The sequence below is a fragment of the Bos taurus genome, chromosome 19 (assembly GCF_002263795.3).
Source record: "Bos taurus isolate L1 Dominette 01449 registration number 42190680 breed Hereford chromosome 19, ARS-UCD2.0, whole genome shotgun sequence".
NCBI classification, from domain to species: domain Eukaryota; kingdom Metazoa; phylum Chordata; class Mammalia; order Artiodactyla; family Bovidae; genus Bos; species Bos taurus.
This window is the reverse complement of record NC_037346.1, coordinates 21,473,680-21,499,532: the sequence shown is the minus strand read 5'-3', so window position 1 is coordinate 21,499,532 and position 25,853 is coordinate 21,473,680. Positions and strand designations below refer to the sequence as shown.

The 25,853-nt window shown below is 39.2% G+C and overlaps 1 protein-coding gene and 1 pseudogene across 1 annotated transcript in view; both read right to left on the bottom strand.

Moving 5' to 3' along the window:
- CPD (carboxypeptidase D) overlaps positions 1 to 25,853 on the bottom strand; it is a 72,054-nt gene that overhangs the window by 37,170 nt on the left and 9,031 nt on the right. The gene's annotated exons all lie outside the window — the stretch shown is intronic.
- LOC101907623 (amelogenin, X isoform-like) lies at positions 7 to 24,459 on the bottom strand (annotated as a pseudogene).

The following is a 25,853-nucleotide window of genomic DNA, read 5'->3' as shown; positions in this document are numbered from 1 at the left end:
CTGAAACATGGAAGAAAAAGTAAGTTTATTCTCAGGATTCTACTCTCAAAAAGACCAAAGCCATCTCTGCTTATATAAACTCTCTTTCATTAAGTAGTTTGAAATCAGAGAAGGCTCTTGAATTACAGAGGAGACTAACAAGGAAGGTAAAAGGAATACACACTGGAAAGGAATATATATAAAGGAAATGTGTCTGACTGACAGGTAAAAGCTATAAAGAGCATGAATATAACAATTAATAATAACAGTAATAATGATAACAGCTCTATATTTGAATGTTTACTATATGCCAGTGTTACTGAGTCCAAGCTCCCTCTGCTCCCTCTGCCACATTGTTGAGGCAAGGAAGACAACTTTATTTGAAAAGCTGGCAGACAGAGAAGATGGCAGACTGTCTCAAAATAACCATCTTGCTGGGGTCTGGATGCCAGGTTCTCTTACAGAACCAGAGAAGTGGTGAGGAACTAAAGTCAAAAGGCACAATAAAGAGGCACAGGCAGTGAGGAAGTAAAGTTTTTAAAAAGGGCCATCAGTCTTGCAAAGTATCTCTAGGAATGGGCCAGCCAGTGAAAGGGATATGTTAATTTCTGTGGACAGGGTCAGATTATCTGACAGGGTCAGAGCTGAACAAAGGCACTTTGGGTTTTTTGTGTTTTTTTTAAGTTTGAGATTTTATTCATGTATTTATTTTTATTTTTTGGCTGTGCTGCGCATGTGCCTTTGCTAGTTGCAGTGGGCAGGGGCTACTCTTTGTTGCAGCGCCCAGGCTTTTCATTGCAGTGGCTTCTCTTGTTGTGGAGCACGGGCTACAGGCACCTGGACTTCAGCAGCTATGGAATGTGGGCTCAGGAGCTGTGGTTCATGGGCTCTAGAGTGAGTGCTGGCTCAGGAGTGGTGCACAGGCTTAGTTGCTCCAGGGCATGTGGGATCTTCCTGGATCAGGGATCAAACCAGTGTCCTTTGCTTTGGGATTCTTAACCACTGGGAAGCCTGGCACTTTAGTTTAACAGTCAGAAAGAGGGACAGGGTCCTTTGAGGCAGGTCAGTATGTATGTTATAATAACAAAAGCAACAAAAAGCAAGTCAAAGAAACAGTTTCGACAAGGAGTCAGAATTGGTTCTTCCCTGCAAACCAGCTCTGTTCTATGACCTTTACGCATATTAACATTTAGTCTTTACAACAACTTTATGATGCGGGTATTGCTATTTCACCCATTTTACAGATGTGAGAAGTAAGGCACAGAGAGGTTAAGATTTCTGACAGAATGAATATGAAAGATACTCAAGTGATCTTTAAGTTATGAAGGTCATTCATGTCAAAACATTATTCAGTTCAGTTCAGTCACTCAGTCGTGTCTGACTCTTTGCGACCCCATGAATCGCAGCACGCCAGGCCTCCCTGTCCGTCACCATCTCCTGGAGTTCACTCAGACTCACATCCATCGAGTCAGTGATGCCATCCAGCCATCTCATCCTCTGTCATCCCCTTCTCCTCCTGCCCCCAGTCCCTCCCAGCATCAGAGTCTTTTCCAATGAGTCAACTCTTCGCATGAGGTGGCCAAAGTACTGGAGTTTCAGCTTTAGCATCATTCCTTCCAAAGAACACCCAGGACTGATCTCCTTTAGAATGGACTGGTTGGATCTCCTTGCAGTCCAAGGGACTCTCAAGAGTCTTCTCCAACACCACAGTTCAAAAGCATCAACTCTTTGGCGCTCAGCTTTCTTCACAGTCCAACTCTCACATCCATACATGACCACTGGAAAAACCATAGCCTTGACTAGATGGACCTTTGTTGGCAAAGTAATGTCTCTGCTTTTCAATATGCTATCTAGGTTGGTCATAACTTTTCTTCCAAGGAGTAAGCATCTTTTAATTTCATGGCTGCAGTAACCATCTGCAGTGATTTTGGAGCCCCAAAAAATAAAGTCTGACATTGTTTCCACTGTTTCCCCATCTATTTGCCATGAAGTGATGGGACCAGATGCCATGATCTTACTTTTCTGAATGTTGAGCTTTAAGCCAACTTTTTCACTCTCCTCTTTCATTTTCATCAAGAGGCTTTTTAGTTCCTCTTCACTTTCTGCCATAAGGGTGGTGTCATCTGCATATTTGAGGTTACTGATGTTAAGGGCCTACTATTCTAACTGTACTCTTCTGTACCACAAAGGTGACAATAAGAGTCTGAATCAAAATGGTATTGTAGAGGGACTTCCCTGGTGATCCAGTGGTTAAGAATTCACCTTGCAATGCAGGGGACAAGAGTTCAATCCCTGGTTGAGAAACTAAGATCCCACAGGCCGCAGAGCAACTAAACCTGAGTGCCATAACTACTGAAGCCCACACATCGTAACTAGAGACTCTGTGCACCACAATGAAATATCTCACATGACATAACAAAGATCCCGCCAACTAAGACCTGATGCAGTCAAATAAATTTAAAAAAAAAATTTTTTTTTAAGGTAGAGTAGAAAGATCCTGAGCTCTCAACCTCACATAGGCAAAACAACTTACAGAACAACTATCTTGGAAAACAACCTGATGAAGAGCAGAAAATATTTTCCACAACTAAAGATATAAAGAAGGAACCACAATAAAATGGGTATGGAAGATGCACAGATGCTCTAGTGAGAACCCACATCCCTGGAGTAATGACTCACTAGCAGGAAGACTATCAGCATTGTGGCAGTCACCCCTTGGGAGCAAGGAGTCCAAGACCAACACCAGGATCCCCAGCCCAGGGTCCCGCATTAGGAAGACAAACCTCCAAAAAGTCTGGCTTGAAAACCAGTGGGGCTTATGTACAGGAGCATCAAAGAGTTGTAGGAAGTCAAGACTCTGCTCCTAAGGGTGCATGCAAAAATACACTCGCTTCAAGTCCCAGTACAGAGGCAACAGTTTGAAAGGCATCTGAATCAGACACACCTGCTGATCTTAGAGAGCCTCCTAGAGAGGCAGGAGGCAGCGGGGACTCCTCTAGGGGACTGAGATGCTAGTTGTAGCTATTTTTGTGATTTCACTCTATCATGCTGAGATGGGCTCCATTTTGGAATCTTCCCTTGAGTCTGTTAGAGCTGGAGGCCTGCCTCACCCACCAGTGGTCAAACAATGCTGAGCATCAGCACCAGTGTGCCCAAGCAGTTGGCCCTGCCACAACTGAAAGGAACAAGCAGCCCACATAGGGAACACCCATCAAGTGTCTGGTTTAGGTAGCCAGAGGGGAGCATGCTGCTGAGCCCATAGGACTTCTCTAAGATTGGGAGACATACAGACTTACTTTACACAAAGAAATCAACACAGAAAATCAGGCAAAATGAGGAGACAGAGGAATGTGCTCCACACGAAAGACTAAGACAAAACCTCAGAAGAAGACCTAAATGAAATGGAGATAAGTAATCTACCTGATAAAGAGTTAAAGGTAAGGATCATAAAGATGTTCACTGAAGAATGGATGAACACGGTGAAAACTTCAACAAAGAGTTAGAAAATATAAAAAAGGACCAACTAGGGCTGAAGAATACAATAAATAAAATGAAAAATACACTAGAGGGAATCAACAGTATTATATACAATGGAATATTATTTTTAAACTTTTAAAATTGTATATATACAATGGAATATTACTCAGCCATAAAAAAGGAACACATTTGAGTCAGTTCTAATGATGTAGATGAATCTAGAGCCTATTATACAGAGTGAAGAAAGTTATAAAGAGAAAAATAAATATCATAAACTAATACATATATATGGAGTCCAAAAAAATGGTGCTAATGAACCTATTGGCAGGGCAGCAATGGAGATGCAGACGTAGAGAACAGACAGGTAGACATGGTGGTGGGCGAGGAAGGAGAGGGTGGAAAATGGGCAGAGCAGCATGGAAACACATATACTACCATATGTAAAATAGAAAGGCAGTGGGAATTTGCTATATGACCCAGGCAGTTCAATCGGAGCTCTGTGACAACCTAGAGGGGTGGGATCGTGTGGGAAGTGGAGAGAGGTTCAAGGGGGAGGGCACATGTGTATACCTATGGCTGATTCATACCGATGTATGGCAGAAACCAACACAATATTGTAGAGCAATTATCCTTCCATTAAAAATAAATAAAATGTTTTTAAAAAAAAGATGATGGCAAAAAAAAAAAAAAAATACAGTAGAGGGAATCAACAGTAGATTAGATGATATAGAATACTAGATCAGTGATCTGGAAGACAGAGTAGAGAAAAATCACCCAAGCTGAACAGGAAAGACAAGTGAGGACAGTTTAAATGACCTCTGGGACAGCATCAATCATACTAACATTTACAGTATAGTGTCCCAGAGGAGAAGAAAGACAAAAAAGAGAACTTATTTGAAGAAATAGTAACTGAGAACTTCCCCAACCAGTGGAAAGAAACAGACATCCAGTCCAGGAAGCACAGACAGTCTCAAACAAGGTGAACTCAAAGAGGTGCACACCGAGAAACATTATATTTAAAATGCCAAAAATTAAATATAAAGAGATTCATAAAAGCATCAAAAGGAGAAACAACTAATTATATACAAGGAAACTCCCATAAGACTATCAGCTGACTTTTCAGCAGAAACTTAGCAGGCCAGTAGGGAATGACATGATATATTCAAAGTGCTGAAAAAAAATACAACCAAGAATACCCAGCAAGGTTATCATCTGAAGGAGTGATAAAGACTTTGACAGACAAACAAAAGCTAAAGGAGTTTATCACCAATAAACCAGCCCTTCAAGAAACGTTAAAGGGACTTCTCCAAGCAGAAAAGGTCACAACTAGAAATAAGAAAATGATAAAAGAAACAAATCTCAATGGCAGAGACAAACATATGGAAAAGATAGTAGATCAACCACTTACAACATTAGTAGAGAGGCAAAAGTAAAGAAAGCAGAGACAAAGTAGTAAAATCTATTACTATCTTCCAAAATGGTTGTACCATTTTGCACTCCCATCAATAATGCATGAGAGTTCCTGTTGCTCCACCTCTTCACAAGCATTTGCTGTTGTCAGTGTTCTGGACTATGTACGGCCTTTCTGATAGGTGTGTAGCGGTAACTTGTTTTAATTTACATTTCCCTGTTGACATATGATGTGGAATCTTTTCATGTTTATTTGCCATCTGTATATCTGTTGGTGAGATGTCTGGAGGTTTCTGGCCCATTTTTAAATGAAGTTGTTGTTTTATTAGTGTTGAGTCTTAAGTGAAAGTGAAAGTTGCTCAGTCCTGTCTGACTCTTTACGACTCCATGGACTATACAGTCTGTGGAATTCTCCAGGCCAGAAAACTGGAGTGGGTAGCCTTTCCTTTCTCCAGGGGATCTTTCCAACCCAGGGATCAAACCGAGGTCTCCTGCATTGCAGGAGGATTCTTTACCAGCTGAGCCACAAAGGAAGCCCCAAAATACTGGAGTGGGTAGCCTATCTCTTCTCCAGCAGATCTTCCCAACCCAGGAATCAAACCGGGGTCTCCTCCAATGCAGGCGGGTTCCTTACCAACTGAGCTATCAGAGTTTTTGAATATATTTTAGATAATAGTCCTTTATCAGATGTAATTGCCTTCCTTTTTCAGGCTGAATAACATTTCACTGGATGTAAGTACCACATTTTCTTCATTCATCTGTCAATAAACATTGAGGTAGCTTCTTGGCAACTGTGAATAACACTGCAGTGAACATGGGTGTACAAGTTTTCAAGGTCCTTTTTCCAGTTCTTTTGTATTTATACCCTTAAGTGAGATTGTTGAATCATACGGTAATTCTATTTTTAACTTTTTGAGGAAGCTCCATACTGTTTTCCATAGCAACTGCACTATTTTATATTCCTACCAACTGTGCAAAGGAATTGAAATTCTACACAACTCCATCAAACTTGCTATTTTAATTCGGCTTTTTTTTTTTTTTTAATAGTGATCATCTTAAGAGGTAGAAGGTGATATCTCTTTGTGGTTTTGATTTGTTTCTCCCTGATAATGATATTAAGCATCTTTTCATATGTGTGCTGGTCATTGATTTTAAAAAAAATGTGTAGTCAAGTCCTTTGTCCATTTACTAATCAGATTACTTGTTTTCTGTTGAGTTGTATTCTGAATATTAACCCCTGGTGATAGAAGCAAGGTCCGATGCTATAAAAAGCAATATTGCATAGGAACCTGGAATGTCAGGTCCATGAATCAAAGCAAATTGGAAGTGGTCAAACAAGAGATGGCAAGAGTGAATGTCAACATTCTAGGAATCAGTGAACTGAAATGGACTGGAATGGGTGAATTTAACTCAGATGACCATTATATCTACTACTGCGGGCAGGAATCCCTCAGAAGAAATGGAGTGGCCATCATGGTCAAAAAGAGAGTCCAAAATGCAGTACTTGGATGCAATCTCAAAAACGACAGAATGATCTCTGTTTGTTTCCAAGGCAAACCATTCAATATCACAGTAATCCAAGTCTATGCCCCAACCAGTAACGCTGAAGAAGCTGAAGTTGAATGGTTCTATGAAGACCTACAAGACCTTTTAGAACTAACACCCAAAAAAAGATGTCCTTTTCATTATAGAGGACTGGAATGCAAAAGTAGGAAGTTAAGAAACACCTGGAGTAACAGGCAAATTTGGTCTTGGAATACAGAATGAAGCAGGGCAAAGACTAATAGAGTTTTGCCAAGAAAATGCACTGGTCATAACAAACACCCTCTTCCAACAACACAAGAGAAGACTCTATACATGGACATCACCAGATGGTCAATACCGAAATCAGATTGATTATATTCTTTGCAGCCAAAGATGGAGAAGCTCTATACAATCAGCAAAAACAAGACCAGGAGCTGACTGTGGCTCAGACCATGACCTCCTTATTGCCAAATTCAGACTTAAATTGAAGAAAGTAGGGAAAACCACTAGACCATTCAGGTATGACCTAAATCAAATCCCTTATGATTATACAGTGGAAGTGAGAAATAGATTTAAGGGACTAGATCTGATAGAGTGCCTGATGAACTATGGAATGAGGTTCGTGACATTGTATAGGAGACAGGGATCAAGACCATTCCCATAGAAAAGAAATGCAAAAAAGCAAAATGGCTGTCTGGGGAGGCCTTACAAATAGCTGTGCAAAGAAGAGAAGCGAAAAGCAAAGGAGAAAAGGAAAGATATAAACATCTGAATGCAGAGTTCCAAAGAACAGCAAGAAGAGATAAGAAAGCCTTCTTTAGCGATCAATGCAAAGAAATAGAGGAAAACAACAGAATGGGAAAGACTAGGGATCTCTTCAAGAAAATCAGAGATACTAAAGGAACATTTCATGCAAAGATGGGCTTGATAAAGGACAGAAAATGGTATGGACCTAACAGAAGCAGAAGATATTAAGAAGAGGTGGCAAGAATACACAAAAGAACTGTACAAAAAAGATCTTCACGACCCAGATAATCACAATGGTGTGATCACTGACCTAGAGCCAGACATCCTGGAATGTGAAGTCAAGTGGGCCTTAGAAAGCATCACTATGAACAAAGCTAGTGGAGGTGATGGAATTCCAGTTGAGCTATTCCAAATCCTGAAAGATGATGCTGTGAAAGTGCTGCACTCAATATGCCAGCAAATTTGGAAAACTCAGCAGTGGCCACAGGACTGGAAAAGGTCAGTTTTCATTCCAATCCCAAAGAAAGGCAATGCCAAAGAAAGCTCAAACCACCGCACAATTGCACTCATCTCACACACTAGCAAAGTAATGCTCAAAATTCTCCAAGCCAGACTTCAGCAATATGTGAACCGTGAACTTCCTGATGTTCAAGCTGGTTTTAGAAAAGGCAGAGGAACCAGAGATCAAATTGCTAACATCCACTGGATCATGGAAAAAGCAAGAGAGTTCCAGAAAAACATCTATTTCTGCTTTATTGACTATGCCAAAGCCTTTGACTGTGTGGATCACAGTAAACTGTGGAAAATTCTGAAAGAGATGGGAATACCAGACCGCCTGATCTGCCTCTTGAGAAATTTGTATGCAGGTCAGGAAGCAACAGTTAGAACTGGACATGGAACAACAGACTGGTTCCAAATAGGAAAAGGAGTTCGTCAAGGCTGTATATTGTCATATTGTCACCCTGTTTATTTAACTTATATGCAGAGTATATCATGAGAAACGCTGGGCTGGAAGAAACACAAACTGGAATCAAGATTGCTGGGAGAAATATCAATAACCTCAGATATGCAGATGACACCACCCTTATGGCAGAAAGTGAAGAGGAACTCAAAAGCCTCTCGATGAAAGTGAAAGTGGAGAGTGAAAAAGTTGGCTTAAAGCTCAACATTCAGAAAACGAAGATCATGGCATCTGGTCCCACCACTTCATGGGAAATAGATGGGGAAACAGTGGAAACAGTGTCAGACTTTATTTTGGGGGGCTCCAAAATCACTACAGATGGTGACTGCAGCCATGACATTAAAAGACGCTTACTCCTTGGAAGGAAAGTTATGACCAACCTAGATAGCATATTCAAAAGCAGAGACATTACTTTGCCAACAAAGGTCCATCCAGTCAAGGCTATGGTTTTTCCTGTGGCCATGTATGGATGTGAGAGTTGGACTGTGAAGAAGGCTGAGCGCCAAAGAATTGATGCTTTTGAACTGTGGTGTTGGAGAAGACTCTTGAGAGTCCCTTGGACTGCAAGGAGATCCAACCAGTCCATTCTGAAGGAGATCAGCCCTGTGATTTCTTTGGAAGGAATGATGTTAAAGCTGAAACTCCAGTACTTTGGCCACCTCATGCGAAGAGTTGACTCACTGGAAACGACTCTGATGCTGGGAGGGACTGGGGGCAGGAGGAGAAGGAGACAACAGAGGATGAGATGGCTGGATGGCATCACTGACTCGATGGACATGAGTCTGAGTGAACTCCGGGAGTTGGTGATGGACAGGGAGGCCTGGCGTGCTGTGATTCATGGGGTCGCAAAGAGTCAGACATGACTGAGCGACTGATCTGATCTGATCTGATAAACAGTTTGCAAATATTTTTCAGTAGGCTGCCTTTTCACTATTGATTGTTTCCCTTGCTGCACAGAACATCAGAGGTTTTTGAGCAGAGGTGTGATATAATCTGAACTGCCTTTTTAAAAGATCATTCTGACTGCTGGGTGAAAAATGGTGGTAGAGGAACAAAAAGAAAAGCAGAGAGATGAATTAGAAGAGAATGATGGCTTCAACTAGGTTGCTGGTAAAGGAGATGAAGCAGAGAGATCTGGGTGTGAGAAAAGATTTGTTTAAAAGGAATGAAGGATGACTTCTTGATTTTTGGCTTGAGAAACTAGGGAGACAGTGTCATTATTGTCATTAACTGAGAGGATGAAGGAGAACAAAGGAAACAGATGTGGCAAGCCCAAGGCTTTGTCTTTGGTCCTCTTCTCTTACTTTACCTATTCCCTTGGTGTCTCATGCAGCCCCACGGGGCTTAATATTATCTACAGGCTGACAATTCTCAAACTTCTATGTCCAACCTACACCTCTTTCCAGAATCCAGACTTGTCCATCCAATGGCCTATTCAATATCTCTACTTGGGTATCACAAACCTAACAACAGACTCATCGTCCCTAAACCTGCTCCACCTGCAGTCTCTCCCACGATGGTCAACAGCACTGGAGGAATCTAGTTACTCAGGGTCAAAAGCCTTGGAGTCACATCTCACATCTAAAGCATCTGGAAACCATGCTAGTTGTAACTTGAAGATATATCCAGAATCCAAAGATTTCTCAACTCTACTGCTGCCGCCCTGATATAAGCCATGATCCTTTCTCCACCAGGACTTCTGCAATTACTCTTAAGAGGTCTCCCTGTTCCTGCCCTAGCATTTCTGTGTTCTTCTCTCCAGAGATGCCAGAGTAATTCTGCAAAAATGTAAGCCAGAGGTTGTTCCCCTATACAATGACTTCCTGTTGCGTTTAGACTAAAAGCCAAAGCCTAAGGCGCTGCATCATTTGTCTACTACCACTCCCTTCCCTCTCTCACCACCTTTTACACTCTCCCCATCATCATCTCGCTGCACCAGCCACGCTGGCCACCCCGCTGTTCACTGGATACACTAGGTACCTCCTGACTTTGGGTCTTTGCTCTAGCTATTCCCTTTGCCTGGAGTGCTCTTCCCCCAGATATCCCTACTTGACTCATTCCCTCACCTTCAGCTCTTTGCTCCAATTTCAACTTGACAATGAGGTTCACCCTGATCTCCCCACTTAGTTTCTAGTCACTTCTCCCCATCACTGTCCCCAAGCCCATCTCACAAGCACTCACAATTCCTCTCACCCTTTTTTGTTCTATAGGACTTTAAATTTTACCTATTATGTTTATTATTTATTGTCTGTTTCTCTTTGCTAGATTATAAGCAACATAAGGGCAGAGATATTTGTTATACTCATTGACAGATAGTCCAAGCACTAGAACAGTACCAGGCACATGGTATTCCTTCAATAAATATTTGTTGAAGTAATGAAAGTAAGAAGGCTAGGACAGTGAGAAATTAAGATTTCTATTTTGAATGCATTAAATTTGAGATTCTCATTGACCATCCATGTGGATATGTCAAATAGACTGTCTTCCTAAAAGACATGAGCAGGTTTACCATCACTACAAGCCTGGTAACTTTGTCTTAACCTTTTTTTCTTAGAAGGCAAGCTATCCATCTCCGGTTTTCTCTTATCTCCCAGCATCTTGGCACTCACTTTGGGTCTGGCAGAAAAGGTGAAAGGATGATTTTTCATCTCCCTACCAGTCATATTTTAGGGCTTCCCTGGTGGTTCAGACAGTAGAGAATCTGCCTGCAATGCACGAGACCTGGGTTTGATCCCTGGGTCAGGAAGATCCCCTGGAGAAGGGAATGGCTACCCACTCCAGTGTTCTTGCCTGGAGAATCTCATGCACAGAGGAGCCTGGTGGGCAACAGTCCATGGGGTCGTAAAGAGTCAGACTCGACTGAGCGACTAACACTTTCACTCACCAGTCACACCTAGTCATTTAGTGACGTTAGTCACTTTCAGTCAACTCTGACTTGCATGTACATATGTGGACATATGTATGCTATTCATCATAAATCATATTTATTAATCTCCAATATTTACTACTATATTGGTCACAGTACAATGGTCACTGTGTGTAAGTCATCAAACTAAGATTACAGGGATGTATAAATAGAAGACATATTTCCATTCCAGAGAGTAGAGTCTTGAGGAAAACAAACACAGAACACTAAAAATAATTTCAGAGCAATACAAGTGTGAACTAATCTGTTTTTCTGCATATGTAAAACATAATAGGGAAAAATTATTCTCATCTAAGGAAAAAAGAACTTAATAGCTATATTAAATTGCAAACACAGTCAACTCACACTTTAATTATGCCAGAAGGCAGTGAAGGAGACTCTTATAACACTATAATCACCAGGCTTCATCCTGGCATTCTTTTGTTAACCCCTTAACTGTCTTTCTTCAGCAGCAATTTAAGAAATACTAGCTAAGAGCAGTTTTTCACTTTCATGCATTGGAGAAGGAAATGGCAACCCACTCCAGTGTTCTTGCCTGGAGAATTCCAGGGACGAGGGAGCCTGGTGGGCTGCCATCTATGGGGTCGCACAGAGTCGGATACGACTGAAGCGACTTAGCAGCAGCAGCAGCAGCTAAGAGCAACAAGAAGACAAAGTTACATGAATTTCTGTGTTAAGGTCAAGCCTATTTTAAAGATTTTATACACATATGCTAAATTGTTACCCAGATATATTCTCTATGCCTTTATTTTTATCCTTTTTTTTTTTTTTACTTTTTACTTTTTTTTAAGGCAGTTGTTTAATCAAGAGATATTTTACAATTTTTAGGTAGCTAAATTTATCATTCTTTTCCTTTTATGGCTTCATAATACTTTGCTGTCTAGAAAGGCTTTTCTCATTCTGAGTATAAAAATACTTGTTGGCTTCTGGTTTTGTTTATGGCTACATTTTTACATCATGTTCTATATGGACTTAAGACTTTATTTGGTATGATCTGAGGTAAATGTCACCTATATTTTTGTCTCAAAGTTATCCAGTTATCCCTATAATTCTTTCCCCATTGTTTTAAATGTCATTAATTATATCCCAAATGCTTTTGTTTCTGTTACTATGCTTTCTATTTTGTTCTGCTGGTCAATTTATTTTGATATCTTAATTACACCGATTTAGTAAGCACGGTTTTATAACACATTGTTCAGTTCAGTCGCTCAGTCATGTCCGACTCCTTGTGATCCCATGGACTGCAGCACGCCAGGCCTCCCTGTCCATCACCAATTCCTGGAGTTTGCTCAAACTCACGTCCATTGAGTTGGTGATGCCATCCAACCATCTCATCCTCTGTCATCCCTTTCTCCTCTCACCTTCAATCTTTCCCAGCATCAGGGTCTTTTCCAGTGAGTTAGTTTTTTGCATCAAGTGGGCAAAGTATTGGAGTTTCAGCTTCAGCATTACTCCTTCCAATGAATATTCAGGACTGATCTCCTTTAGGATGGACTGGTTGGATCTCCTTGCTATCCAAGGGACTCTCAAGAGTCTTCTCTAACACCACAGTTCAAAAACATCAATTCTTCAGCACTCAGCTTTCTTTATAGTTCAACTCTCACATCCATATATGACCACAGGAAAAACCATAGCTCTGACTACATGGACCTTTGCTGGCAAAGTAATGTCTCTGCTTTTTAATAAGCTGTCTAGGTTGGTCATAACTTTTCTTCCAAGGAGCAAGCATCTTTTAATTTAATGGCTGCAGTCACCATCCGCAGTGATTTTGGAGCCGCCCAAAATAAAGTCTGTCACTGTTTCCATTGTTTCCCCATCTATTTGCCATGAAGTGATGGGGCTGGATGCCATGATCTTACTTTTCTGAATGTTGAGTTTTAAGCCAACTTTTTCACTCTCCTCTTTCACTTTCATCAAGAGGCTCTTTAGTTCTTCTTCACTTTCTGCCATAAGGGTGGTGTCATCTGCATATCTGAGGTTATTGATATTCCTCCTGGCAATCTTGATTCCAGCTTGTGCTTCATCCAGTCCAGCATGTCTCATGATGTACTCTGCATATAAGTTAAATAAGCAGGGTGACAATACACAGCCTTGACGTACTCCTTTCCCAATTTGGAACCAGTCTGTTGTTCCATGTCCAGTTCTAACTCTTGCTTCTTGACCTGCATACAGATTTCTCAGGAGGCAGGTCACATGGTCTCATATTCCCATCTCTTTCAGAATTTTCCAGTTTGTTGCAATCCACACAAAGGCTTTGGCATGGTCAATAAAAGCAGAAATAGATGTTTTTCTGGAACTCTCTTGATTTTTCAATGATCCAATGGGTGTTGGCAATTTGATCTCTGGTTCCTCTGCCTTTTCTAAAACCAGCTTGAACATCTGGAAGTTCACGGTTCACATACTGTTGAAGCCTGGCTTGGAGAATTTTGAGCATTACTTTGCTAGTGTGTGAGATGAGTGCAATTGTGCGGTGGTTTGAGCTTTCTTTGGCATTGCCTTTCTTTGGGATTGGAATGAAAACTGACCTTTTCCAGTCCTGTGGCCACTGCTGAGTTTTCCAAATTTGCTGGTATACTGAGTACAGCACTTTCATAGCATCAGCTTTTAGGATTTGAAATAGCTCAACTGGAATTCCATCACCTCCACTAGCTTTGTTCATAGTGATGCTTCCTAAGGCCCACCTGACTTTGCATTCCAGGATGTCTGGCTCTAGGTGAGTGATCACACCATCATGATTATCTGGGTTGTGAAAATCTTTTTTGTATAGTTCTGTGTATTCTTGCCACCTCTTCTTAATATCTTCGGCTTCTGTTAGGTCCATACCATTTCTGTCCTTTATTGTGCCCATCTTTGCGTGAAAAGTTCCCTTGGTACCTCTAATTTTCTTAAAGAGATCTCTAGTCTTTCCCATTCTATTATTTTCCTCTATTTCTTTGCATTGATCACTGAGGAAGGCTTTCTTATCTCTCCTTGCTATTCTTTGGAACTCTGCATTCAAATGGGTATATCTTTCCTTTTCTCCTTTTCTCCAGACTATACAGTGGAAGTGACAAATAGATTCAAGGGGTTAGATCTGACAGACAGAGTGCCTGAAGAACTATGAACAGAGGTTTGTGACACTGTGTATAGGAGGCAGTGATCAAGACCATCCCCAGAAATGCAAAAAGACAAAACGGTTATCTGAGGATGCCTTACAAATGGCTATGAAAAGAAGAGAAGCAAAAGGCAAAGGAGAAAAGGAAAGATATACCCATTTGAATGCAGAGTTACAAAATAATACATTGTAATATTTGGCAATTAAAGTCTCTATTACCATTCTCATAGAAATTCTCCTTTTCATTACTGAAGACCCCATTGTACGGATGTAGTTATCGTTTAGTGGCTAAGCCATGTCCTCTCTTTTGTGACCCCATGGATTGTAGCCCCACCAGGTTCCTCTGTTTATAGACTTTCTCAGGCAAGAGTACTGGAGTGGGCTCCCATTTCCTTCTCCAGGGTATCTCCTGGACCCAGGGATCAAACCTGCATCTCCTGCATTGCAGGCGGATTACTTATGGCTGAGCAATCAGGGAAGCCCTCTATTTGTTTGTTTATTTGTTTATTCAATCACTATGTGGTGGGTATTTGACTTGGTTTAGCTTTAGGTAATTATGAATAAAACTGTGCCTAAGTCTTAACATGGACAAATTATTTCATGTCTTTAGGGTAAATACCTAGGAGAGGTGTGGCTGGATCATGTGGTAAGTGAAAATTTAACTTCACAAGAAGCTGTTTTCCAAAGTGGCTGTACTGTATCACATTCCCACATCAAGATATATGTTCCAGTTGCTCTCCACCCTTAGCTAACAAGTTGCTCAACCAACTGGTCAGCCTTTTGTAGTTATAAGCATCCTGGCAGGTGGATAGTGCTATCTCATGGTGGTTCCAACCTGTATTTCCCTGACAACTAATGACAGTTAACACCCTAAGGTATCTTTATTCGTGATCTATTTTGGGAGACCTTAGAAGTGACTGTAGACAGGACAGAGATCAAAAAAGGGATCCTATAAAGTTTTCTGTGAACTCCTGAGCTCAACTCTGAATTGCGCATGTGAGGGTCTGACCCTGAACAGCATACCAAAGTCACTGAGAACTGATCTACACAGCAGACCACTGCTCCCTGGGTGGTACTCGCACAGGACAGGTCTGAACAGGCAGGACAAAGGTGTTGAAAACTGAATTGACATTGGAATCACAGCCTACTGAAGGCAAGTAAAAACTTGCAACTGAACCTAAGTGGGTCATTCACTACCAGAATGAATAAACAAAAAGTTACCATTTTTATAGGGTTTAAACAAGGCTCCAATCTTATAATATATGATTCAAAATGTCCAGAATATAATCTAAATTATTTGACATTTAAAGAACTAGTCAAATATCAACAGCTTGCAAGGAAAAAATAATGCACACCAACTCCAAGATGAACCAGGTATGGGGATTATCAGACTAACCTTAAGGTAATTATTATAGCCAGGTAAATATTAAAGAGGTAAGACTAAACAGTCTTGAAATGAAATAAAAGAAACAGACAGAAGAGGTTAAAAAAATAGATTTCAGAAGTAAAAAATATAACCAAATTTTAAAATTTACTGGATGAGTTCAACAAAGAATAGAAATGACAAAGGGGAGTCAATTTGAAGACAAATAAATAGAAATTACCTAATCTGAACAACAGAAAAAAAATAAAGTAAAAGAATAGAGTTTTAGGAACAGTATCAAAATGTCTAATATTCTTCTTACTAGAATCTCAAAAGGGGAGGAAAAAAGAGTGCCATGCTGAAAAAAAAAAAAAAAAAAAAGTAGAAGAAACAATGGCTGAAAACTTCCCAAATCTGGCAAAAGACAAAAATTTATATTTCAAGAAGCTTGCAGTGTCACTTCAATCGTGTCCGACTCTGTGCGACCCCATAGACGGCAGCCCACCAGGCTCTGCCATCCCTGGGATTCTCCAGGCAAGAACACTGGAGTGGGTTGCCATTTCCTTCTCCAATGCATGAAAGTGAAAAGTGAAAGTGAAGTCGCTCAGTCGCGACCCCATGGACTGCAGCCCACCAGGCTCCTCCATTCATGGGATTCTCCATGCAAGAGTATCAAGAAGTTATCAAGAGTTTCAAGAAGCTTAGAAAATCTCAAACAGGAGAAATTCACATCTAGATATGTCACAAAGTACTGAAATCCAAAGACAATGGGAACAATCTTGAAAGTCGTCAGTGAAAAATGATACATTTATATAGGAAGACAATTTAAATGACTGTGAATTTCTCATCAGAAGCCATGAAAGCCAGAAGGCAATGACACACACACAAAATTTTTTTAAAGAATAGTCAATCCAGAACCCGGAGTTTTATATCCAAGGAAAATATCCTTTAGGAACGAAGGCGGAAATAGATATTGTCTGTGATGGAAAGCTAAAAGAATCCCCCACAGCCAGATCTGTTTTAAAAGAAATGCTCAAGAAGGTTTTCTGGGTAGAAGAGAAATGATAGCAGAGAAAACCTTGGAACTTCAGGAATGAAAGAAGAGAAATGGAAAATATTTGGATAAATATAATAAACTATTTTTTCCTCTTAAGTTTTCAAAACTATGTGTAACATTTGAAAGCAAAATGTATAACACTGCCTGGTGGGAGTTTATAGATATAATACATAAACCACAACTGCAACATAAAGTGGGGGAAGATAAAGGGCATGGTGGCAAGATTTGTATGTTCTTCTTGAGGCAGTAAACTACTACTTCTAGGTAGAACTGTAAAAAATTACGTAAACTGTAATTCCCAGAGCAACCACCAAAACAAACTTTACAAAGAAATACAGTAAAAAATACTATAGTTAAAAGTATATAATAAACATCCATACAATACAATGGAAGGCAGGAAAGAGGAAACAAAGGAATAAGAAACAGATGAACAAAAAGAAAAATAATTAAAAAGCAGAGCTTAATCCAAACATATAAACAATTACATTCAATGTAAATGATGCAAATACACCAACTAAAAAAAACTGTCAAACTGAATAAAAAAACAAGTCCCAACTATGTGCTCACTTTAAATAGAATGGTATGGGTAAGTTAAAACAATGGAAAACATATACAATGCAAACATAAAAGAAAGATGGAATGGCTATATTAAGATTAAAGTAGACTTCTGAGCAAGGAAAAGTACCAGGTAGAAGGAGGGATAGTTATTGTTCAGTTATTAAGTCATGTCTGACTCTTTGTGACCCCACGGACTATAGCACGCCAGGCTCCTCTATGCATAGGGATTTCTAGGCAAGAAGACTAGAATGGGTTGCCATTTCCTTCTCCAAGGGATCTTCCCAAATCAGGGATTGAACCCGTATCTCCTGCACTGGCAGGAGGATTCCTTACCACTGAGCCACCAGGGAAATCCAAGGAGGGATAGTACATAATGTTAAAAGAGTCAATTCACCAAGACAATATAACAATCCTAAATATGACATCTAACAACAGAACTTCAAAACACATGACAAAAACTGATAGTACTGAAAGAAGAGATGAGTCAATCTACAGTTATAGTCGCAGACTTCAATATTCCTCTCTCAGTAGTCAACAGAAAAAGTAGACAGAAAATCAGCAAGAGATACATAAGAACTGCAAAAGTGTCACTTAACCAGATCTAAATGACATTTATCATAGATCCTACCCAACCACAGCAGAAAACATTCAAGTACATGTGGAACATTTAAACAGACCACATCCTGAGTCATAAAACAAACTTAATAAATTTAAAAGAACTGAAATTATACAAAATACGTTCTTTGACATGATGGAATTCCATAGAAATCAATAACAGAAAGCTATCTACAAAATACCCTTCTCTCAATGAAACCTCATAAAAATTAAGCACATTTCCTCTGAGTCTATAATAATGAGCCATCCTCAGGAGGCAATTTGTGAGCCGTGATATATCTCTTTAGAATAATCTATCTCTTTAGAACTCCACAGGAGTCAATGTCAGAAAAGAAGCAAACTTTTAGTTTGCAAAACAAAAATGACAAAGCTCTCCCACCTTTAGAACATCAAAAAGTCTTTATTCACCAACTTCAAGCTTTAGTTTAAAAATTACTTAAAAAAAAAAAAAAAACTCATCTAAAAAGCTGGAAACAAGTGGAGATATTAACTGAGTAATGAATAATTTAAGAATTTTTGCGAGATGCCACAAATAGGCATTATTTGCCATCTGTGTTAAACTTCACATAATTTTTCCAATACTAAATATCAAAAACTGCATAGTAAGTAATCTTAGCTAAGTAGCTGGTTCAGATTCATTGTCTTTTTTTTTTTCCTTAACAGAAAACCTACATATACAAAATTCACTGTCACAGAGAACATTGATCTGCAGGTACGCCTGACATTACTGACTGCTGCAGCTACTGTCAGATTCAGTTAATACATTTGTTTATTTTTTAAGCTGATATGTCATATGACTCAACGTAGACTAAACGACAAAATGTCTGTTATCAGAACATTATCTTTATCCAGTCAAAGAAAAATGTTATTTTGGGAATGAAGCACACACCACAGGCATACCTCGAAGCAATAAAGCACTTTACTAATAGTATAAAGGATCTGTTATTTTTCCTACTTATTAACAATCATAAATAAGCAAGTCTCTAATACCCACTAGTCTTTTAAGGGGCTAGCTAAACTAATTACCTTAAAACTTTTTATTCATAAGAAAATAACTGAGAAATCATTCAACACCACATATTTTAAAGTTGGTATCTAAAAGATTTGATTTTAAATTTAAATAGTTTCTAACAATGTGATTTCTTGCATAATGTCAATTTTTATTTATTTATTTATTTTTTTTATCTTTTAGCTATGCTGCACAGCATATAAGATCTTAGTTCCCTGACCAGGGATGGAACCTGTGCCCCCTGAATTGGCAGTTTGGTGTTTTAACTATTAGATCACCAGGGAAGTCCCAATTTTTATTTTTTAAATAAAATTTCACACTATTATTTTAGGTGGAGCCAAATAAAATACTATAGAGATTTGATTCCCAGAATCAGCTTTTAAAATTTGTATGAACACTCTTCTTCAACAGGAGGAATTTTACAGCTTCCCTTTTTCTTCTTGAACTTTTATTCCATTCCATTTGCTCTACAGATTGCTACTCAAATGGGATATACTTTTATGCTTGAAAGTCCTTCATTGATCACCCTATAATACTTCAATCTATAATAATACATATGTATGCATGTTTAAATTTCTATTAATTTCCTTTACTTAATTTCCACTACCTTAATGCCCTATTATATTTTTGAATTCTAGATAGAATTAGCACAATAACTACTGGTATACAATTTACCAATAAAGGCACAGTTTTATTACAGATTTTGATAAATAAACCTAAGTAATAATTACTGAAAATATATCTTTTAATGAGATGTTTGAGTGATGCTTTTATGATACCATTAATCACCAAATTGTCCCTTCTATTTTTGGTGCACTGGAAGTTTGTAAAACTTCAATCTATAGTGTGATTCAGATGGACAGAAAAGTATGCCTTTCTTCAGTCAAGCGGGAGAAGAGGATGTGAGACTGAATCCCCACTGCCAGCATCCTTCTCAGGCAGACCAGTATTAAGAATAGGTATGGAAGACCTGGAAATTTATTTCCTTAAAGTTATCCAAACTAACTGTTCTCTTCCTTCTCCCCAAATATACCCAGTTTGAAAACCACTGATTTAGACTATTTCCTCTACTCCCAAGGGGAAATGGCAAAGAAAGACAAAAAGTTACGTTTTGCTTTTAAGCCTACCTACCAACCCAGTTTTCTATGTAGAAAAAATTGAATGCAATGTACTGCTACCCTATGTTTTCATTCCTTTACCAATACTAAAGAAGAAAAGTGTAACCATTAGGAGTCTGTCCAGCACTACAACAAATTGTGATCAATACTAACTGTATGGGTGGCTAAATCAAAGGATCTCTTCATACTCATTCAGTTCCTTCAATCCATTTGTCTCACACTAATCTTCATATGCTTTAAGATGCTCAGTTCATCATTATCATATCATGGAACCAATCCCTATTACTGTTTTCACTAGAGAAGTCTAGCTTTAAGGAGATAGAGGGTATTTAAATAAATTCAATCATTCATTCAACTGACTCCCTCTAATGCCTCATTAAGAAAGTCAATGTAAAAAAATACAACCAATGCTACAATGTTGAAATTTAAACAGAGCAAGTTGTTTTTTTTTTTTTAACTTGCCTTCAGTAGGCCAGCTATAAAGTATCAAACTGTATGATACAAAAACCCCATAAATTTTTTACAGAAAAAAAATGCAATGTATTCTTTTTTCATTAGGAAAAGTATTTTAGAATGTGTAAATATAAGCAATTTCTGTTCTATATTTAAATTTGGAGCTTACTGTTATTTCTTTAATAAAACTACTTCACAGGATCATGAGCAGTTCTCATAATTTTTACTTTTGTTAACAACTTATTTACAGATAATGAGTTATTAAATGATAATTTTGCACTCCTTGAGATATTTTTAAAAGCTAATGAGCATGATGGTCATACAAAATTTTAAGTGAAAGATCTAGGTCAAATGAATGGAAAAAAACAGAGAGCCCTTGAAAAAATGTTCCCATATTCCTGGTCTTTAAATTCAAGTTTGCTTTGACCAAATCATACCTGAACTTGGTCTTTGTATTCTGAACAACTTATCTTATGAAAATCTATTTCCTTCACCACTCCCATTGAATATATATTTGCTAATGATATGATTCTACAAAGTTAAAGTACACAGTCCTGAATCTGTTTTCAGTTTTGTCCAACCTGGCCAACACTTTATCTCACATAATTCTTTGAACGCATTTTCCTTTTTTAAGATTTTTTTTAAAATATAAATTTATTTATTTTAATTGGAGGCTAATTACTTTACAACATTGTAGTGGTTTTGCCATACATTGACATGAATCTGCCACGGGTGTACATGTGTCCCCCATCCTGAACCCCCCTCCCACCTCCCTCCCCATACCATACCTCTGGGTCATCCCAGTGCACCAGCCCTGAGCATCCTGTATCATGCATCGAACCTGGACTGGTGATTTGTTTCACATATGATAATATACATGTTTCAATGCCATTCTCCAAAGTCATCCCACCCTCGCCCTCTCCCACAGAGTCCAAAAGACTGTTCTATACATCTGTGTCTCTTTTGCTGTCTCGCATACAGGGTTATCGTTACCATCTTTCTAAATTCCATATATATGCGTTAGTATACTGTATTGGTGCTTTTCTTTCTGGCTTACTTCACTTTGTATAATAGGCTCCAGTTTCATCCACCTCATTAGAACTGATTCAAATGTATTCTTTTTAATGGCTGAGAAAGATTTTTTTTAATTTTAAAAACATTTTACTGGCCAATGGTACTTATTTTTAGTTACAGAATTTACTAAGTGAGGGCAGGAACAAATTGTTGTGTTCCTGTGTCATTCTGAAAGTAATTCATTTTCTGATCTTTTAATCCACTTCTTCCTGTTTGGTCTTGTCTGTTTCTGGCTAAGCTTCCAGAGGCAGGCCAGGAAACATGGAGGACAGAGGCTGCATGGGGAACACTGGGGGCAAGGTGGCTCTGGCAGCAAGGGCTGGGTCGGGTAGCTGGGGTGGCAGGGGGCTAGTGAGGCTATGGCTGGATGGACTGGGGCCAGAAGGGCTGCTGCATGAACACTGGAAAGTTTGGCTGGTGCTGTTGGGTTGGATTCATGGAGTGTTGGCCAGGGACTGGCACTATTGGTTGCTGGGGGACCATGGGCTGTTGAGTTGACACCATGGTGATGTGATGAGGCTGCAGGGTGAGATTCTGGGGAGTCTGCTGGGACATCACAGGAATGATTTGGTGGTGCGGCCAACCACCAAAGGAAGGGTATGGGTGTCTTATCACGTTCTGGTACCACTTCAGAGGGGTAAGCACTTCAGAGCTGAAGTTAATACAACCAGGGTGCCCAGGATGAGGTGGTAGCTTTTATAGGGAGAGGGAAACGAAAAGAAAAAGAATGAGGGAGGGGAAGGCAAGAGGGATAGGAAGAAGGGAGAGCAAAAAGGGGAGGGAAAGAGAGAGAGTGTTTGTTTTTTTTTTAAGTACTTTCTCATTTTCCACCATCTGTGTTTTAAAAAAATAAAAACACATCTAAGTTTTAGACACTGTATCTGAAGATTTAGGGGCCACATCCTAAAGTGGTATTTAGCATTTGGTTCTCAATCTTCATGAAAGTCTATTACATTACAAAATATACAAGCACGCTGTTCCTAAAGGTGAGATTTTTTTCATATGAGGCTATACTTCAGTTTGCTAAAGCAAACTGGTGACTCAAACAGAAGCAAATGTCCTGTTTGAGTATCATTTTACAACTTTGCTTTCCTTTTAAACGAGGTGCCACTCAGGTTAAAAGAGAGAGAAAAGGAAGAGGTCCAACGTACAAAAGCTCCTTAATGTACAAAATCAGATAAGACCAAAAGTCCTTTATGCACATTTGATTATCCATAGTATTCTTAACATATGAACAGGGTGAGAATATCTAAACTGTTGGCATTCCTTAAAGAAAACATCCCAGTACAAAATGCCAGAAGTATATTCACTTCGGAGATGAAAAAGCATCCATCTGTTCATATATATATATATATATATATTTTTTTTTTCCCCCCCTCAGTTGAATTTCTGGCTCCAAGCAATTAAATGATGCCAGGAAACAATATCAATTCAATTTTCAAAATCAAGTTAACTGACATATGCTTTCCACATGTCTCATAACTCCTAAATGTCTTTATCATCTTGACCTCTTTCCTAAGCCCCAGAGCCTATCTTCCAACTGTACACTAGGTACTTATAACTGGTACATCCAGTACCACCTCCAATTTCACTCCTCTTCCATCTAAAGAGAAAACACACACACACACACTTCTTCCAAGTAGTTTTTTTTCCCATTTCCATGATCATTCTTACTAATCCAGGCTCAAGGTCTCAAAGTTATGCCTTGCTCTGCCTAGATACTCTGTCCTACTGTCTCACTGTTAATTCTGCAACTCTTCTCACACAATTTCTCATATATCTCATCCTCCCTTTTCATTCCATGGCATCCCTCTAGATAAAGCACTTATGTCCAAAAGAAAAAGATCTTATTCCAAATAACTGTAAAAACCTGCCCAGTCTCACTTCCTGTAGGACTCTTTCCCTGGTGATACATTTTGTATGAATAGCACCACACTGTCCTTATCAAGGGCTTCCCGGTAATTCAGGTGGTAAAGAATCTGCCTGCAATGCAGGAGACCCCAGTTTGATTCCTGGGTCGGGAAGTTCCCCTGGAGAAGGGATAGGCTACCTAGCCCAGTATTCCTGGGCTTCCCTGGTGGCTCAGACAGTAAAGAATCCACCTGCGATGTGCAAGACCTGGGTTCGATCCCTAGGTTGGGAAGATTCCCTGGAGGGCATGGCAACTCACTCCAGTATTCTAGCCCAGAGAATCTCCACAGACAGAGGAGCCTGGCAGACTGTATACAGTCCATGGAGTTGCAAAGAGTCGGACGCGACTGAGTGACTAAGCACAGCAAATCCTTATCAAAGAATTCACACTCTAGCAGAAGATACAAAAAACTAACAACAGAAGTAGATAAACATTTTACTGATGTTAAACAAAAAGCTCTAGGAAGGCAACAGAGTGACAGTTACTGTACCAAATCTTTCAGAGGAGGTTACAGCTGAACTGGAGAAATGCATACCAGACAGACAGCAGCCCAGTACCTGAAGGTTCACATTTTGGAGGACAAATAGCTCAGGGCTTCCCAGGTGGCTCAGTAGTAAAAAATCCACCTATCAGTGCAGGAGATGCAGGAGAGGCAGGTTCGATCCCTAGGTCAGAAAGCTCTCCTGGTGTAGGAAATGGCAACCTGCTCCAGTATTCTTGCCTGGGAAAATCCATGGACAGAGGAACCTGGTGGGCTACCAGTCCATGGGGCTGCAAAGAGCCAGACATGACTGAGCACAGCACAGCACAAGTCATTCAGTGGTGAGTGAGAGGTAGGAGAGAAGGCTAGAAACGTGTACAAGGCTAGAAGGCTAAGTGTCAGACTTGATCCTATTAAAATGTGAAATAAGCAAAGACATAAGAATGCTTTAAGTTTAGTATGTTTTAGTATGCTTGTTTTTAATATATATACTTTAGAACAAAGTAACACAAAGCACTAACAGAACTAGACACATCTACCTTAAGTGGGACCAATGATAAACTCCTTATTGTATATACTTTGGATTATAAAAAGACTGCAGGAAAATTAAATATGAGGAAGTATTTTGTACATGTTTATTAGATCAGATTGGTTTATGTTATTTAAATCGTCTGTGTCCTTACTGATATTTTTGTCTTCATGATCTAAAAATTACTAAGAAAGGCATGTTTAAAATCTCCTACTGTAATTATGGATTTGTCTATTTCTTAAGATCAGATATTATATTTCTAGACTGTCTATTTGATTCTTTTTTATTTTATATAGATTCCAATTTTCTGATGACAGAAGAATTATAACATAATGCCCTGCTTAATGACACAGAAAATGCTACTCAAGAATAAGCTTTTCAAAAAAAAAAAAAAGAATAAGCTTTTCAGTCCATTTTTGGACCAAATCTAACCTTGTATGCTGTTCAAAACAGCTTGGTTTTATTTCCCCCATGCTCCTTCCTTTGTCAGCAATCTACTTCAAGCCAAACATACCTCAATATTTAGAGCACATTAGTGCTGCTCAGTCAGACCTCCACTTTATGCAGAGAATGGTTGCCCACATGATCAAAGGAGTTTAAATTCGCACATACATACACACACACACAAAACCTGAATTAGTTACAGACACATTATCTGGTCACATTTCATACCTCTCTTCTTTTTATGGGTGGTTACTTGCCCTTTTAAAAATTCCTGTCAGTTGATAGACGGCAATTCTTAAAGTTGACTGAAACTATAATTCAGTTTCATTAAGTTTCCTTTAGAATAAACACACTAAACCATCAGAGGATTTTTTTTTATAATGTCTTCAAAACCATGAAGAAAGAAAAGAATAAAGAATGGTAAACAAAAGGCATACAAATCAGCACATTGTGGTTTAAAAAAAAAATAGAAAGAGGACTGCTGCATGAATAGGTAGAGCTTAGGCTGTCACAATAACAGGCTTTAGCAGAAGACAACGACTATTCACAGGCCTTATTAGGATAGTCACTCCCTGGATGGAGCCTGAGGTTTGAGAGACATGGAGAGAAGCAAGGCCACCCACGTAGGTAGCTAGATATACTGAAGCAATCCTGGCAAGGAAGGTGAAGGTTCTGGGGGCCAAAGTACTTCCTCACCCCCAGGAGAAGGAACTGTTTGTTTTGTTCACACCGTGTCTTTAATACGGTATATAGGATGTGGAAAAGGCTCAGTAAATATCTGCTTGGTAAATAAATGACGCCCACAAGTTATTTCACCACTAAAGCCTTGACTTCCTGTAAAGCAATAGAGTTGGACTAGATCAATACATTCATTTTCAGCTCTAAAAGTCTCTACTACTTTGAGCTAGAATTTCTCAATACATCACATAAAGCGTCAGTAAAGTTACTCCAGGACATCTGGGTTTGAATATATGCTTAGTCACAAGGTTTCACAACACCTTACTCACTACAGTCCAGCGGAAGATAAACAACGACTCTGCCCTGTTGAAACTACTGAAACAATATGTATGTTTCATGGGTACACATATATGTTGAAACTCACCAAACTATACACTTCAAATT